The sequence below is a fragment of the Triticum aestivum genome, chromosome 5B, assembly GCF_018294505.1.
Source record: "Triticum aestivum cultivar Chinese Spring chromosome 5B, IWGSC CS RefSeq v2.1, whole genome shotgun sequence".
In the NCBI taxonomy this organism is placed as follows: domain Eukaryota; kingdom Viridiplantae; phylum Streptophyta; class Magnoliopsida; order Poales; family Poaceae; genus Triticum; species Triticum aestivum.
The window spans coordinates 562951715-562968372 of NC_057807.1; positions in this window are offsets into that span (position 1 = coordinate 562951715).

Consider the following 16658-nt stretch of genomic DNA (forward strand, 5'->3'; position numbering starts at 1 on the left):
GAAAAGAGTTCATGGATTTGCAAAAAAGTTCATTGATTTTACAAAAAATTGTTTGGTTATGAAAAAAGTTCATCTGTTTTGAAAAAAAGTTCATCGTTTAACAAAAAAGTTCATAAATTTTAAAAAGAGTTCATCAATTTTACAAAAAAATTCATCAAATTAGCAAAAGAATAAACAAAAAAACCATTCCAAATAAAAAAAGAAAAAACGAAAAATAAAAATAAAAAACAAAACAAAACCCTTCCGAATAAAAAAAAGAAAGACAAAAAAGGAAAAAATCAAAAAGAAATAGGAAAAAAAGATGTATAGTAGAAAAGGACGAAGAAGCAGCAGCTGAACAACTAAAGGTAGGCGGTTCGAGTGGTTATTGCAACGCGCAAATGATCGGTCGCCGGATCGAATCCCGCTTGACGCGCTCTCAGCCACCCGCCACGTGTCGCGCTCTGGGCGCTCCCTCCGAATTTTATTATTTTATTATTATTTTTCGCACGCGTTTTCGGCTTTTTGGACGGTTTTTTCTCGGTTTTTTTTCTGACGTTTTGGTTTTCCACCTGTTTTCCTTAGCTTTTGGATTAAAAAAATTGCGTGAAAAAATGTGTTGTTTTCGGCTTTTTGGACGGTTTTTTCTCGGGTTTTTTCTGACGTTTTGGTTTTCCACCTGTTTTCCTTAGCTTTTGGATTAAAAAAATTGCGTGAAAAACGTGTTCTCTTTTATTTTACTTTCACGGGAGTCACGGTTTTGCTTCCGCGAGAGGTACGTTTTTGCTTTTGCGAGAGTCACGGCCGTGCCTCTCGAAAACAAAAAAAACACTTTTTTTGTTTTTTTTCTTTCGTGAGAGGCACGGTTTTGCTTCCACGAGAGTCACGGTTGTGCTTTGCGAGAGGCACGTCCGTGCCTCCCGGAAACGGGAAAAACATGTTTTCTATTTTTTTTCTTCCGCGAGAGGCACGGTTGTGTTTTCGCAATAGGCACGGTCGTGCCTCTCGGAAACGAAAAAAAACGTTTTCTGTTTTTCTTTCTTTCACGAGAGGCACGATTTTGCTTCCGCGGGAGGCATGGTTGTGCTTTCGCGGGAGGCACGGCCATGCCTCCTTGAAAATGAAAAAAAACGCGTTTTCTCTTCTTCTTTTTCCTTTTGTGAGAGGCACGGTTTTCTTCCATGAGAGAGGCACGGGCGTGCCTCTTTCGCAAAAGGGAAAAACCCGTGCTCCCGTTTCGGTTTTTGCGTGAAGAAAAAGTTCATCAAAACCTATCAACATGGGATCTAGTTTTAAAGATCTCGACGCGAGGAATCCAACGGTGAAAACGGTTCAAGATTTGGATGCGCGGTTTAAGAGATAAAACGTTTTGAATAAATGGATCTTGAAAAAAAGGGAAAACTCTCAGGTTGCAACAAGTGGGAGTGATCTTTGTAATGAGTACTCCTCAATTGGTGATTTCGATAATGATCGACGTCTGGAGCGTCCTGTAGCGCCAAATAGGGTAACCTATCCAGTTCTTTAGAGAAATTGCAACGCGGCGACCCATTCTGAAAATGCGTCCGCTTCATCTCGGCGCGGTCCTCTCGGTGTCCGCCGTGGCCTCACATGTCGGCCGGCCAACCACCGCCCGCAAGCATAGTAAATGTGCCCAACTACTACGGGCCCATCTGGCAGTGGGTGGAAAAGTCGCGTGCCTGTCCTTTCTAATGCAAGTGTGCAGCGGGGCCGACCTCATCCACTTCCACCGCGCGTTCCCATCTGACAACGCCTGCTCCCTCACCGGCGAACAGGAACCTTAGCCAGCCAGCCAGCCAGCAAGCCAGCCATGGGTATTTTCAGCGGGAAGGGAAGGGCAAGTGTAGTGCCGGCACCGGCTCTTCCCGCGTGCCTCCTCCTCTGCCGCCGGCTGTACGTGGCTTGCCACCGCGGGAGCGGGAAAGGCTGTACATACCAGTCCACCAAGCGCGGTGACACTGGCAGTACCGCCACCCTCTACAATACCCAGATGTCAGCTTGTCGTAGAGCTGGCATCTAGATTCTGGACCCACATAGGATCCCCATTCCGGCGGTGCCGCCCTCGGCCAGGGCGCGCGCCGAGGAGGTTCGCCGGTGGTGTGAGCTCCTCACGCAGGACCAGTGCGCGATGCTTTCCTATGAGCTAGACTTCCCCAACTAGGAGTGATGAGGACATCAATACAATTGTTACACCCACAACCCCTGCTACTATACATACTGGACCAATTACTAGAGCTCGCGCACGCCAACTAAATTACCAGGTACTTTCGTTTCTTGGTAATGATTCTAATGTTCATGAGAATATGATGCTGCCTAAATTGGATACATTTGTTTTACTTACAAATGAAGGGCCTAGCTTGGAGAAGGATGAACATTGGAGCAAGAACAAGCATGGAGATGATGGCATGCGCAAGGGGAACAAGAACAGAGTTACAAGTGATGATTTCAGGACTTTGAAGCCACCATAATGGGTGCATGAAGCCTTGGACGAAATATACAAGATGCCACTTCATAAATTTCGTCCCGAGGCTATTCTAGGTGCTGCGACACCTTATTATTGGCCCAGGCCCATGTAATTTCGAAATACATAAGTATAGGCTATTTTTAGAGTCCGTATGTGTGGGGAAACAAGAGATAGGGTTGATTTCGGACCCCTCCACCAAGGGCCACGAAATTCCCCCCTCTTCCTCCATATATACAGCCCTTAGGGCATCGTTTAGACTTTGGGTTTTGTTTAGATTAAAGTTTGCCATAGCTGCAACTTCGCGTACTTCGTTTGTGTTCAACGACCAGACAAAGGCGTCACAGAACCCCACCTTGATCAATAAAGCTTTCATCTTATATTCGCAATATCCAGATTGCAATATCAGTTTCTTGCTTGTTCTTCATTTGCTCGCAGGAAAAAGACCCTCGTGGTCAGGTTGATCGTGCTCCGGCGTGGTCAATAATCTCTCGGAGTTGGTTTAGCGATTGCTAAGGCGCGACGTCCTCGCACGTTCGTAGTCGGGTCGTCAAAGTCGACTTCCACCAAAGCGATATCCATCATCTCATCGAAAGACGGGACACCTTTATCTCTATCAAGTGGTATCAGATTTCCAGGTTGCTCGGTGAGATTTTACAGTTTTTTGTAGTTTAGATCGAGTCTGTTCTTCATACCTATAGTCCACGAAAGAGCCAAAAAAAATTAGGGTTAGTTCATCCCATCCGAAACAATCTGAGCCTTTGCATAATGTTTTCTGTATTTGGTTTGTTGAATTTGCGGTTGCATCATCGTGTCAAGTTGCTGGTCTTAGCGTCTAGTCCTTTAGAGTTTCGAGTTCTGTTCACAGGTTGTCACGTCATCGCTGCCATATATCACCATCGCATCGTCATCGTCGCTGCTGCCATATACCACCACCACATATTCACCGCCAATCCGAGTCCATATACGCCACCACATATCCTCCGCCATCACGCCAATCCGAGTCCACCTGCAACAAATATCCGCCACCAGTCCGAGTTCCACCAGATTCATCTCCGCCACCAGTCCGAGTTCCACCAGTTTCATCTCCGCCACCAGTCCTATTCCGAGTCCAGTATTTTTTTACTCTGTTTTGGATTTCCAGATCACGCAATACTCCGAGTCGTGACAGAGAAAGACTCCCCAACTTCCGTGCTACCCGCAGTAGGGAAATAGTTCCAAACTCAAAAAAAAGAGGAAAATAAAGTGCAAAAAAAGAAAAAAAAAGAGAAAAAAATTCAGAGTGTGCTCCTCCCTTGTTTACGTGCCGCGCCGTGATTTTGTTGGTGTTCTAGGCTCGCGTCTCTAGCACAGTCTAGCCTAGGACCAGCACAGTACCGTCGTTGATCGTTTATTCAACTTTGCATCTCTGAATTGATTATTGCTGACCCTTTTTGCTACCATATTATAAGCCTTCCCAGCTCCACATATATCTACGTCGAGCGTTTGACTCTCCCTGGTAATCGCTCTATCCAAGCTTTGAGAGTTTTGACTACAACGGTTGCCGATCACCGCCTGCTGGTGGGTAAGAACTGGTAAGAATTTGAGATTTGCTTGACGGATTTGTGACACCCACCACCACCTCTTGTTAGTAGTCTTTAGGATCATATTATGTGTGTTTTCTATTGCTGCTAACCATGTCAGGATCACAAGTCGACGAGACTGACTAGGAGAACATGACGAATAAGGATTTGCATGATAAATTTCAGCAAATGATGAGTGGACAGGTGCAAGATGTGCTAAACAGATTTGAAGAGGCCATGGAGAAGATAGATGGCATGGAGAAGACGTTCGAAACAAAGCTCGATAACAAGTTTAATGAATTGCTCGCGCGTCTTCCACCACCACCACCCACTGCAGCTAACGCACCTCTACAACAACAACAACAACAACGACTACCTCCACGTCGCGAAACAGACCTCCACCGAGCGAGCCGTGTCCCTCTTGCGTTTGGCCAAACTGTTGGTGCTGCTGTTGATACTTCTGTGGCTCCTGCTGCTGATGCCGAGGAGGAGGATTATGTGGTAGATTATGAGGATGAGGTTGATCAAAATCAGAACTAGGTGCAACCACCTGCACCACAACCACCAGGTTGTCCACATGCAAATAATCACACTGGTAGGGCTCTCCCTCAGGTACGAGATCATGACCATCTTCCTAAACTGAAATTGAATATTCCATCATTTGAGGGTAGATATGTTCTTGATATATATCTTACTTGGGAGTTAGAAACTGAACAACGATTTACATGTTTACAATATCCCGAGGAGAGACGGGTTGCCGCTGCTGTTTGTGCTCTCACTAGTTTTGCATGTGTATGATGGTCTGAACATTGTAGATTATATCCTATTCCAACTACTTGGGATGCTTTGAAAACTGCTATGCGTACTCGTTGGGTTTCACCATATTATCAACGTGAATTGCTTCAAAAATTGCAGTGCTTAAGACAAGGAAAAAATTCTGTAGAAGAATATTATCAGGAATTACAAACTGGCATGATTAGATGTGGTATTGTTGAGGAGAATGAAGCTATGATTACACGTTTTCTGGGTAGATTAAATAGAGAGATTCAGACCATTCTAGACTATAAGGAGTATAATAATATCACTCGTTTATTCCATCTTGCTTGTAAAGATGAACGTGAAGTGCAGAATCGACAAGCATTGGCGCGAACTAACTTTTCTGCAGGCCGACCTTCATCATGGACACCGCGTGCATCTTCTACTTTAACGGCACCAGCACCTCAATCAGGTGCCACCTCCAGCCGTGATACAAAAAAACAGGCACAACCACCATTATCTGCCAAGAGCGCACCTGCCGGGCCTGCACAGAGTTCTTCTTCCATGGCATCAACAGGGCACACAAGTGATATTATTTGTCGTTGTTGTAAGGGAAGAGGTCATTATGCGAGAGAATGCAAATCTCAGCGTGTGATGATTGCTACCGAGGATGGTGGGTATGAGTCCGCTAGTGACTATGATGAGGAGACTTTGGCTCTTATTACACGTGAAGAACACGGTGGAGATGATTCAGATCATGAGACGCAATACATGGCTCCTGAAGATGCTGACAGATATGAATGTTTAGTTGCTCAACGTGTTTTGAGTGTGCAGGTCACACAAGCTGAGCAAAATCAGAGGCACAATTTGTTCCATACCAAGGGAGTTGTGAGAGAATGTTCTGTGTGCGTCATCATAGACGGAGGGAGCTGCAACAACTTGGCTAGCATGGAGATGGTGGAGAAGCTTTCTCTCACCACAAGACCACATCCACATCCTTACTACATCCAATGGTTCAACAACAGCGGCAAGGTTAAGGTAACACGTACTGTTCGTGTGCATTTTAGCATTTCTACATATGCTGTTTATGTTGATTGTGATGTGGTGCCTATGCAAGCATGTTCCTTATTACTTGGTAGACCATGGCAATTTGATAAAAATTCTGTACACCATGGTAGAAACAATCAGTATACTCTTGTTCATAAGGATAAAAATATTATTTTGCTTCCTATGACTCCTGATTCTATTTTGAAAGATGATATTAATAGAGCTAATAAAGCAAAACAGGAGAAGAATAAGAGTGAAAATCAGATTATGGAAAAAGAATTTGAGAAATAAATGAAGCCTAATAATAAACCATCTAGTGTTGCTTCTGAAATTAAATTGAAAAGTGCATGTTTATTTGCCACCAAATCTGATATTGATGAGCTAGATTTTAGCAAATCTGTTTGCTATGCTTTTGTGTGCAAAGAGGCATTATTTTCATTCGAGGACGTGCCTTCCTCTTTGCCTCCTGCTGTCACTAACATTTTGCAGGAGTTCGCTGACGTCTTTCCACAAGACGTGCCACCGGGATTACCGCCTATTCGAGGGATTGAGTATTAGATTGACTTAATTCCCGATGCTTCACTGCCAAACCGTGCGCCATATCGTACCAATCCAGAGGAGACGAAGGAGATTATGCGTCAAGTACAAGAGCTTCTCGACAAAGGTTATATACGCGAATCCCTTAGTCCTTGTGTTGTACCTATTATTCTAGTGCCAAAAAAGGATGGTACATCACGTATGTGTGTTGACTGTAGAGGCATTAATAATATTACTATTCGTTATCGTCATCCTATTCCTAGGCTAGATGATATGCTTGATGAATTGAGTGGCTCTACAATATTCTCCAAAGTTGATTTGCGTAGTGGATACCATCAAATTCATATGAAATTGGGAGATGAATGGAAAACAGCATTTAAAACTAAGTTTGGATTATATGAGTGGTTAGTCATGCCTTTTGGGTTAACTAATGCACCTAGTACTTTCATGAGATTAATGAACGAAGTTTTACGTGCTTTCATTGGACGATTTGTGGTAGTTTACTTTGATGACATATTTATTTATAGCAGATCTTTGGAAGAACATTTGGAACATTTACGTGTTGTTTTTATTGCTCTACGTGATGCACGTTTGTTTGGTAACCTTAGGAAGTTCACCTTTTGCACCGACCGAGTATCTTTTCTTGGCTATGTTGTTACTCCACAGGGAATTGAAGTTGATAAAGCCAAGATTGACGCTATTGAGAGTTGGCCACAACCCAAAGCGGTCACACAAGTGAGGAGTTTTCTTGGCCTCACTGGATTCTATAGGTGTTTTGTGAGAGATTTCAGCACCATTGCTGCACCTCTCAATGAGCTTACAAAGAAAGATGTGTCTTTTCTTTGGGGTACCGCACAGGAAGAAGCTTTCACGGTATTGAAAGATAAGTTGGCACATGCTCCTTTACTCCAACTTCCTGATTTTAATAAGACTTTTGAGCTTGAATGTGATGCTAGTGGAATTGGATTAGGAGGTGTGTTATTACAAGATGGCAAACCTGTTGCATATTTTTCTGAAAAATTGAGTGGGCCTAGTCTGAATTATTCTACTTATGATAAAGAATTATATGCTCTTGTTCGGACTTTAGAAACATGGCAACATTATTTATGGCCCAAAGAATTTGTTATACATTCTGATCATGAATCTTTGAAACATATTAAAAGTCAAGCTAAACTGAATCGTAGACATGCTAAATGGGTTGAATTCATTGAGACTTTCCCTTATGTCATTAAACACAAGAAGGGAAAAGAAAATGTTATTGCTGATGCTTTGTCTCGTCGCTATACTATGTTTTCACAACTTGACTTCAAAATATTTGGTTTGGAGACCATCAAAGATCAATATATGCATGATGCTGATTTTAAAGATGTAATGCAGAATTGTAAAGAAGGAAGAATATGGAACAAGTTCGTCGTTAACGATGGATTTATGTTTCGTGCTAACAAGCTATGCATTCCAGCTAGCTCTGTTCGTCTTTTGTTGTTGCAGGAGGCGCATGGAGGAGGATTAATGGGACACTTTGGTGTGAAGAAGACGGAGGATGTACTTGCTACACATTTGTTTTGGCCAAAGATGAGACGGGATGTTGATCGTTTTATTGCTCGCTGCACTACATGTCAAAAAGCTAAATCACGACTCAATCCTCATGGTTTATATATATGCCTTTGCCTGTACCTAGTGTTCCTTGGGAGGATATATCTATGGACTTTGTTTTAGGTTTACCTTGAACAAAGAAGGGGAGGATGATGAGGACATCAATACAATTGTTACACCCACAGCCCCTGCTGCTATACATACTGAACCAATTACTAGAGCTCGCACACGCCAACTAAATTACCAGGTACTTTCGTTTCTTGGTAATGATTCTAATGTTCATGAGAATATGATGCTGCCTAAATTGGATACATTTGTTTTGCTTACAAATGAAGGGCCTAGCTTGGAGAAGAATGAACATTAGAGCAAGAACAAGCATGGAGATGATGGCATGCGCAAGGGGAACAAGAACAGAGTTACAAGTGATGATTTCAGGACTTTGAAGCCACCATAATGGGTGCATGAAGCCTTGGACAAAATATACAAGATGCCACTTCATAAATTTCGTCCCGAGGCTATTCTAGGTGCTGCGACACCTTATTATTGGCCCAGACCCATGTAATTTCGAAATACATAAGTATAGGCTATTTTTAGAGTCCGTATGTGTGGGGAAACAAGAGATAGGGTTGATTTCGGACCCCTCCACCAAGGGCCATGAAATTCCCCCCTCTTCCTCCATATATACAACCCTTAGGGCATCGTTTAGACTTTGGGTTTTGTTTAGATTAAAGTTCGCCATAGCTGCAACTTCGCGTACTTCGTTTGTGTTCAACGACCAGACAAAGGCGTCACAGAACCCCACCTTGATCAATAAAGCTTTCATCTTATATTCGCAATATCCAGATTGCAATCTCAGTTTCTTGCTTGTTCTTCGTTTGCTCGCAGGAAACAGACCCTCGTGGTCAGGTTGATCGTGCTCCGGCGTGGTCAATAACCTCTCGAAGTTGGTTTAGCGATTGCTAAGGCGCGACGTCCTCGCACGTTCGTAGTCGGGTCGTCAAAGTCGACTTCCACCAAAGCGATATCCATCATCTCATCGAAAGACGGGACACCTTTGTCTCTATCAAGGAGCGTTGCTTTGCGCTGAATCACGAGGAGGAGCCCTGTCGCGGCGTCAACATTGACCCTCCGCTGCCACGAGACGTCCTGCTGGAGGAGGAGGAAGCAGAGTCGACCTATCAAGCCGCGCTGGAGGCCGCCATGCAGCACGCCCTGGAGGAGAGCCAACATGAGGAGGATGCGCACTGTTAGCGGCCGGCGACTGTGTCACCCCCCTCCGCTGCCACCGCTAGCGTCCCTCCCCGAGCCGAAGCCCGAGCCACAACCCACGGAGCGCCAACCGGAGGTCTACCAGTGGACCGACGTGCTCCGTGAGTGGGTCAGCGCGCCGTCCATCTGGTTCGGTGCGACGCCGGAGCAGGAAGCCACCTACCTCCAACAATGGAGGACGGGCCAGCTGGCAAAGGAGCGCGCCGACGACGAGCGGCGGATGGAGCTGGAGCGCCGCCTGACGTGAGAGGCGGAGGAGGAGCGCCTGAAGAGGAAGGAGTAGGAGCGCGCGCGTGCAGCGGCAGTGCAGTCGCCACCATCAGGACAACCAGCGCCGAGGGGACAGACGGTGGAGGAGGCAGCGCGTGCTGCATGGGAGACCGCCTTCCCCAAGGTTGGGCCGGCACCGGCGTTAATTTACCTCACTGGCCCCAGGGAGGAGGATGACGGCACCTAGGGCAGCGCGCTGACGGCGCGAACTTTTTTAGTTTCATTAATATTTAAGTGGACATTGGCCGGCAGGTTGACCGGCCATTTATGTTTAATTATGTTTATTATGCATATTTTTTGTCCGTGTGTGTACGATATTTTTTTGTATGGTTGTCCTCAGATTTGGGTCTGCCACCCGTTGGATACACCTGCCGATCCAAATAAAAATGTGGACACAAATATTCGTTTGACCGATCCAAACGGCCAAAGCCTGTATTTATTTGGGTCGGCGCATTGGAGTTGCTCTTAGGTGCTGGTTAAAGGCATATCCGTATGAAGCACACCGGGAGGTTTTCACTACGCGATTAATGGCCGACCCATTTGTAGACTCTTCCCATTTAGAACAATCTAAGAGGTTCCCTCCAGTTCTTACATGTCGGTTTTGTTTCAGTTTTTCTCTGTTGTGTTTTTTCGGGTTCGTTCTTTGTTCCGTGTTTTCTCTTTCCCTTTTATATTTAATTCGTTTTCTTCTTATTTTTTAATTTTTACTTAAATTTCTATGTTTTCTTGAATTCGTGAACTTCGTTGAGAACAATTTTTTAAATTCATGATTTTTTTCAAATCGATGAACATTTTTCAAATTTGTGAATATTTTTTAAATCCATCAAAATTTTTAGTCCATGAACAATTTTCAAATCCGATATCATTTTCAAATCAGTGAGCTTTTTGCAAATCCATTAACTTTTTTCAAATATGTGATTTTTTCCTAAATTTATGATTTTTTCAATTTGTGAACATTTTGAAAATTTGCGAACATTTTTTAAATCCACAAACTTTTCCAAAAATATGAACCCTTTTTCAAAGTCACATGTCAAACATGTCAATGGTCTACTTATCGCCCAGGTCAGCCCTGCCCAAGCCGACATGGCAGGAACTGAAGCATGAAAGGCAGATCCACCATGCCTCGAGGAAGGAGTCGCCTTGGGCACCGGAGGAAGACATGCCACTACATCGGCACAGTCGGAGACTCCATAGGGTGGGCGCTCGCTACTGCCCGTGCCGCCACGCGAGGAACAGTCTCACTGCCGCCTAATGGCTCCAAGCCGCCTCGTAGCCGCAGATCTAGCCGTGGAAGGACCAACTGCGCCGTTGAGGCCGACAGATGTTGGTTGCCGCGTTGCCCAAGCAACCACCACAGCACGAGTACTGCCGAGAGATCCCGGGGCCGCCGCGCCTGCACCCTTGCTCCACCGCCGTAGCTCTGCCGCCAACGCTATGTCGTTCGTGTCCGCCACGCTGCAACAACAGGAGCTCTCCCTGCCAGAAGAGATGTCGAGTGAGGGAGCAACCCTTCTGCAATCGTCGAATGAGCGAGCGTCGCATGTCAGTGTCCTCCGGCGGCGACTAGGGTTTTAGTCGGAGCCGCCCCACGAGAATGACGCGGAAGAGGCGAACGTTTCATGGCCCGCTTGATGCGATCGGATTTACATGGAGAGTTAAAACATTTTAAACCTTTAATTTTTCTAAAAAATAAAAACATTTTTTTGTGAAAAGGATCAAAATGTATTATAAAGATTCATCGAAAGTACAAAGCGCCTCAAATATAATAAAAATTATATTGAGGTACATGGACTACTCAACGACTATTACCGCCATCAGAACGAGCCACCGACGTGTCGCTGTCGCCGCTCCCATACTGGAGTCGGCCTAACCTTATCGATGACAACCGGAAAGTCTTCGTGCACGTGCCCCTAATCACCAGCACCCTGGAGCCGCAGGCGTCGCCGTTGAATGTTTGAATCGATCTCAAGAACCTAACACCAAATATCGCCGTTGCATATGCATGGCGAGAAACCCTAACTCACCGTCCCAAGAAGCGGGCAGGAATCAATGTCGAAGCTCCGTCTAATCCGTCCCAACGGATGAACTTGAGGAGGATCGGAGCCGGAAAGACTGACTCGAATAAGGAGCGCCGCCATCCGTCTAAACGATGCCCCTACGAGGATTAAAATCCTACCTATTTACTAGTGCGAGTCGAGATATCAGGATTCTCCTCCATGCCACCGGCCGCCGGAGCGGCAGACAGAGAGGGAGACGAATCCACAGGTTCACCGGCGAAGATCGAAGGGAGGAAGACTTTCCCAAATCGCCTTGGAGAGAGGAAAGAAAAGCCCCACGTAGAAAATAAAAACTTGATGACTCATTGTTTGTACCGTAGTGCAGGCATGCTTTTGCAACATAGCTCGTACATCCACCTGTAGTGGTGCCCTACAATAATATTATTACATACGTACAAAGTGCTCACAATAGTATAGGATCATTTACCATATGCGTCTCTACAAGGCCAGAACCATTCTTCCCCGGGGAAAAAGATCTTGACGGGGGGCGAGGGAGGCTCAACCACCAGCCTGGCCGGAGCAGGTGCCGGCCGGTGGCTTGGCCACTACCTAGAAAATTTCATATAAAAACAAGTATAGTCACCAATGGAGCTTTGCTTTCCCTAACACCATTTGTCTTTGTTTAAGCAAAAACCCAGGGGCTGTAGGCCCGATTACAGGGACGCTGTTGAGACGAAAACAAGGCGCCCGATTGGCTCAATCTTTCTGGTTCGTATCTTTGTCCTTTAAGCACGTTCTAATTTAGTGTTTACAGTAGCGAACAACGGCGATGGGCTCCATTGACAAATTCGCCGGACCGCCCTACCCACGAGATATTTATCGCTGTTGTTCCTCAGATGATACGGACCACACATTGTGCGATTCGCAGTGTGGGTCGATGGTGACTGCCAACCATGAATTGTCAAGATTTGCTCCCGAAGATTTTTGTTTCTGCTTCCTCCGAGTGGCCCATACGAATTTATTGACAGAGGGAGTACTAATTTTGGGTTTGTCCATGAACAGCAACGTTGACACTTTGAATTGCTGCTAAATACGGAGCACTCATCAGCCGAGACCATTTCCCCGGCAGAACGCCGTCAGCGGAAGTGTGCCATGGTTAACTGTTCAAGTTCAATTGCATGCACTGCTCGACGAAATTAGTGGGGCTGTTTCTGAAGGCATGCATCATCACTCTACGTCAGCCCTCTAACAACTTTGCAATAAATATTCTGAGCGTGGAATTAATAGATCTCGGATCTAGACCTCCACCAGGTCAATTCTGTGCTTGAACCACAACATCATCAAATGTTAAACACCGCCATCAACCGAACCTTGACAGCGAAATGCGGATCTAAAGCTTGGCTCTCATTTCACGCGAGATCGCTATCTGTCGAATTGGATGGCCTACACGAAGGTGTGGTTAATTCATGCCTAATCATGTAGGGTTCTTAGCTTACCTGTCACCGTCTGTCATTATATTTAAGCTAGAGATAGCTGCATTCCACCCCGTTGTTCGATTGTATGTTAGCGAGTTGTTTAGTCCGCGCGGCCTTTGCCATACAGACATTTATACTGCATAAATATGCGTAACTATGCTCCAAACTAAAGCATCATCAACGTTAGAGCAACGCTAATAGCTCCAGTGTCCTTCAAAATAACTACCGTTACAGAAAGTTGAGGCAAAAAAGGGCCTCCAATCAGTGGCGGAGCCAGGAAAATGAAATGAGGAGGGCCGAAAGCTATTAAGCTTTGTTAGGGAAGGCCAACACATCAAGGTACACCATTTTAACAGCAGATAGTTACTTGCTCACATGCATATTAGGCTTAAATAAGGGATGTTAGGGGGGGGGGGGGGGGGGTCAGGGCCCCTGCTGGTCCCCCTGTCTCCGCCACTGCCTCCGCCACTGCCTCCAATAGCTTCGTAAACCCGATTTTTTTTACATGACCCCGTATAATTGCCCAAAACGCCCCTCCGTAAAATTTTGGCGGGCACTCGAGGATTATGCTTCACTAACCTGCTAGTGCTTATTATCGGACACGGACACCCGTTTTTTTTAAACGGGCAAAAATGTTTTTTTCTTATATTGATATAGGAGAAGCAAACAGGGGTATGGCAAGAGCCAAAAACAAAAAAAAATGAGGAAGGGGGCGAACACCGCCCCCGACAAAGGGGAAAGAGGATCAACCTAAAAGTTCCGCCAGATTTTTAGCACCGGCGAGGATCTAGTCCTTCCCCTCTTCCCTAATCTTATGCATGACAACCGATGGCAAGGAGGACTTATTGTTGAAAACTCGTTCGTTCCTCTCTTTCCAGATCTCCCAAGTGATGAGCGTGATAGCTGAGCGCAAGCCTATTGGGGAGGAGGTGGTGGACTTCGAAATGGCCAGCCAATAGTCCACGACTTTAGGCCTACCCTCCCCGATGCTGCTAATGAGTTCTGGACAAGACAGCCAAGAGGCCACGGTCGTCCAGATATGTCTGGAGAAGCGGCACTCGAAAAGAATGTGACGTGCCGTCGCAGGGGAGATACGTCATAGCTGGCAATTAGGTTGGTGCAGCCATCTGCATTACGCCAAACGATCAACGGTCCATAAGCGGTTCTAGACAGCGAGCCAGGCGAAGAAACGACACTTTGGAGGGGCCCAGGTCTTCCACACGATGTTCCCGAACTGGCCGGACAAAGAGGCAAGGAACTGGACCTTGTAGGCAGAGCTGGCCGAGTAGCGCCCATTAGGGGTCAAGGACCAGGTAGTGGAGTCCTCAGTGTCAGGATGAAGCTGGATATCCGACAGGAGCTCCCAGAGGCGGACGTATTGTTCCATGTGATCGGCAGTGAACGCATCCATTGCGATGTCCGAGATCCAGTTGTTATCAGCGAGAGCGTCCTGGACCGTCCGATTCTTCCTCTTGGAAGCCTTGAAAATAAGGGGAGCCAGGTCTTTTGGCGGGGTGCCATGGAGCCATGAAGACGACCAGAAGGAGGCCTTGGCGCCGTTTCCGATGGTGACACGAGTAGCCGCATTGAAGAGGTCAAGGTCGGAAGCGTCGTTGGGGGTTTCAGAGCCCACCCATGGATTCTCAGGAGCCTTCCACTCATACCATATCCAGTGAAGTCTCAGGGCCCAGGAGAACCTCTCCAGGTCCAAAACCCCCAAACCATCGAGCTCCTTGGGGCGGCAGACCTTTTGCCAGTTGACTTTGTATTTCCCTCCACTAACCGCCTCCTTACAGGCCTAGAGCATGCCGCAACTGATCTTCGCAAAGGCCTTGAGGATGCCTTTGTCAGCCTTTAAAGCGGCCAGCAAGAAGATTGGCATGGAGGAGAGCATGGACTTAACCAGAGCAGTGCACCCGACACGATTCAGGAACTTTCCTTTCCATGGGCTAAGATGAGCCACCGCCTTGTCGATGTAGGGTTGAAGGTCCACATGCCTAAGTCTTCCGAGGGAGAGGGGCAACCCCAGGTACTTAATGGGGAAGGGGGTCGTAGTCGCCGGGAAGTTTGCCAGAATCTCCTCCAAGTTGATGTTGGCACATTGGATGGGGGCGATGGAGCTCTTGGTCACATTTGTCACGAGGCCAGAGACTACCCCAAAACTCTATAGAATGCTAGGAAGGCCTTCCGCATAATGTGTCGTGGGGGATAGAAACATGGCAGCGTTGTCCGCATGTAGGGAGACCCTGGGGCCTGAATACCTCCAGGCATAGCAGACAACATGCCGGATTTCGTAGCCTTTTCCAGAAGTCTCTGAAGTGGGTCGATGGCGATGTCGAACAGGAGGGGCGAGAGGGGATCGCCCTGATGAAAACCGTGTCCATGCAGGATGTCCCTCCCAGGGATTCCATTGAGGAAAACCGCGTCCATGCAGGATGTCCCTCCCAGGGATTCCGTTGAGGAAAACCCTAGAGGAGGCAGTGGTGAAGAGAGTCGTCAGGAGGGCCCACCATATTTGAGGAAAGCCGAGGGGTTGCAAAAGATCCAGCATGTAATCCCAGCGAACAGTGTCGAAGGTCTTGGCGATGTCCAATTTGATCAGAAGTGACAGAGTATTGTAGCGGTGTAACCGGCGGGCGGTGTTCCTGACGTACATGAAATTGTCGTGGATAGTTCTAGACTTGATGAAAGCGCTCTGACTACGGGAAACAATGTCGTTCATCTTCGGGCTGAGACGTCGTGCCATAGCTTTGGCGATGATCTTCAGAACCACATGGATGAGACTGATGGGCCTTAAATCCGATATGGACTCCGCACCGTCCTTCTTAGGCAAAAGCACGACATTGGCCGTGTTGATGATGTGGAAATTAGACGCTGACAGCTCGAAGAAGGCATTGATGGCGGTCATAAGGTCATCCTTGATTATATCCCAACAAGAGCGAAAGAAGGCGATAGTAAAAGCGCCAAGGCCCGGAGCCTTGTCCATGGGCAAGTCATCAATAGCCTCCTTTATCTCATCCTCAGAGAAAGGCAGGCCCAGATCCTCCAGGGGGTGGGTGGTGATGTTCAGGGCGTCCCAGTTGAAGTCTAGTGTACGAGGAGGAGGCGGCCTAGAGCGCGGGAGAAGTGGTCGAAGATCAGCCCGGCTTTATCATCATGAGTCACAACCCAGCCAGTGTTATGCTTGAGTCTCAAGATGTGATTTTTGCGCTTCCTCGCATTAACTCATATATGAAAAAAAATTGGTGTTGACGTCGCCCTCGCGGAGGTAGCAAATTCCGGAGGCTTGACGTTTGCGGGATCTTTCCAGAACAGTGAGACCCTTAACCCGACGTTTCAGGTTAGCACAGAGCCATATTTCTTCCTGGGAGAGTGCGCAAGACTCTTGAGCAATGTCCAGCTGCAGAATGACATCCAGGGCCATGAGGAGTTGCAGATTGCCATCAGAGAAGAGGCCTTTGCTCCAAGATTTGAGCCCATGCGTCGTGGCCTTGAGCTTGTGATTGAAACATGGACCGGCTGAGAGTGCGAGGAGGGTGCAAACCAAGCTTGTTGGACCACCTCCTTGAACCCCCGACATTTTGGTCCAGAAGGATTCAAAGCGAAAGACAGGCAATTTTCGTGGGCGACTCTGGTTGGAAAGGAGGAGGGGGCAGTGGTCCGAGAGGGACAAGGACAGGGCATGTAGCACATG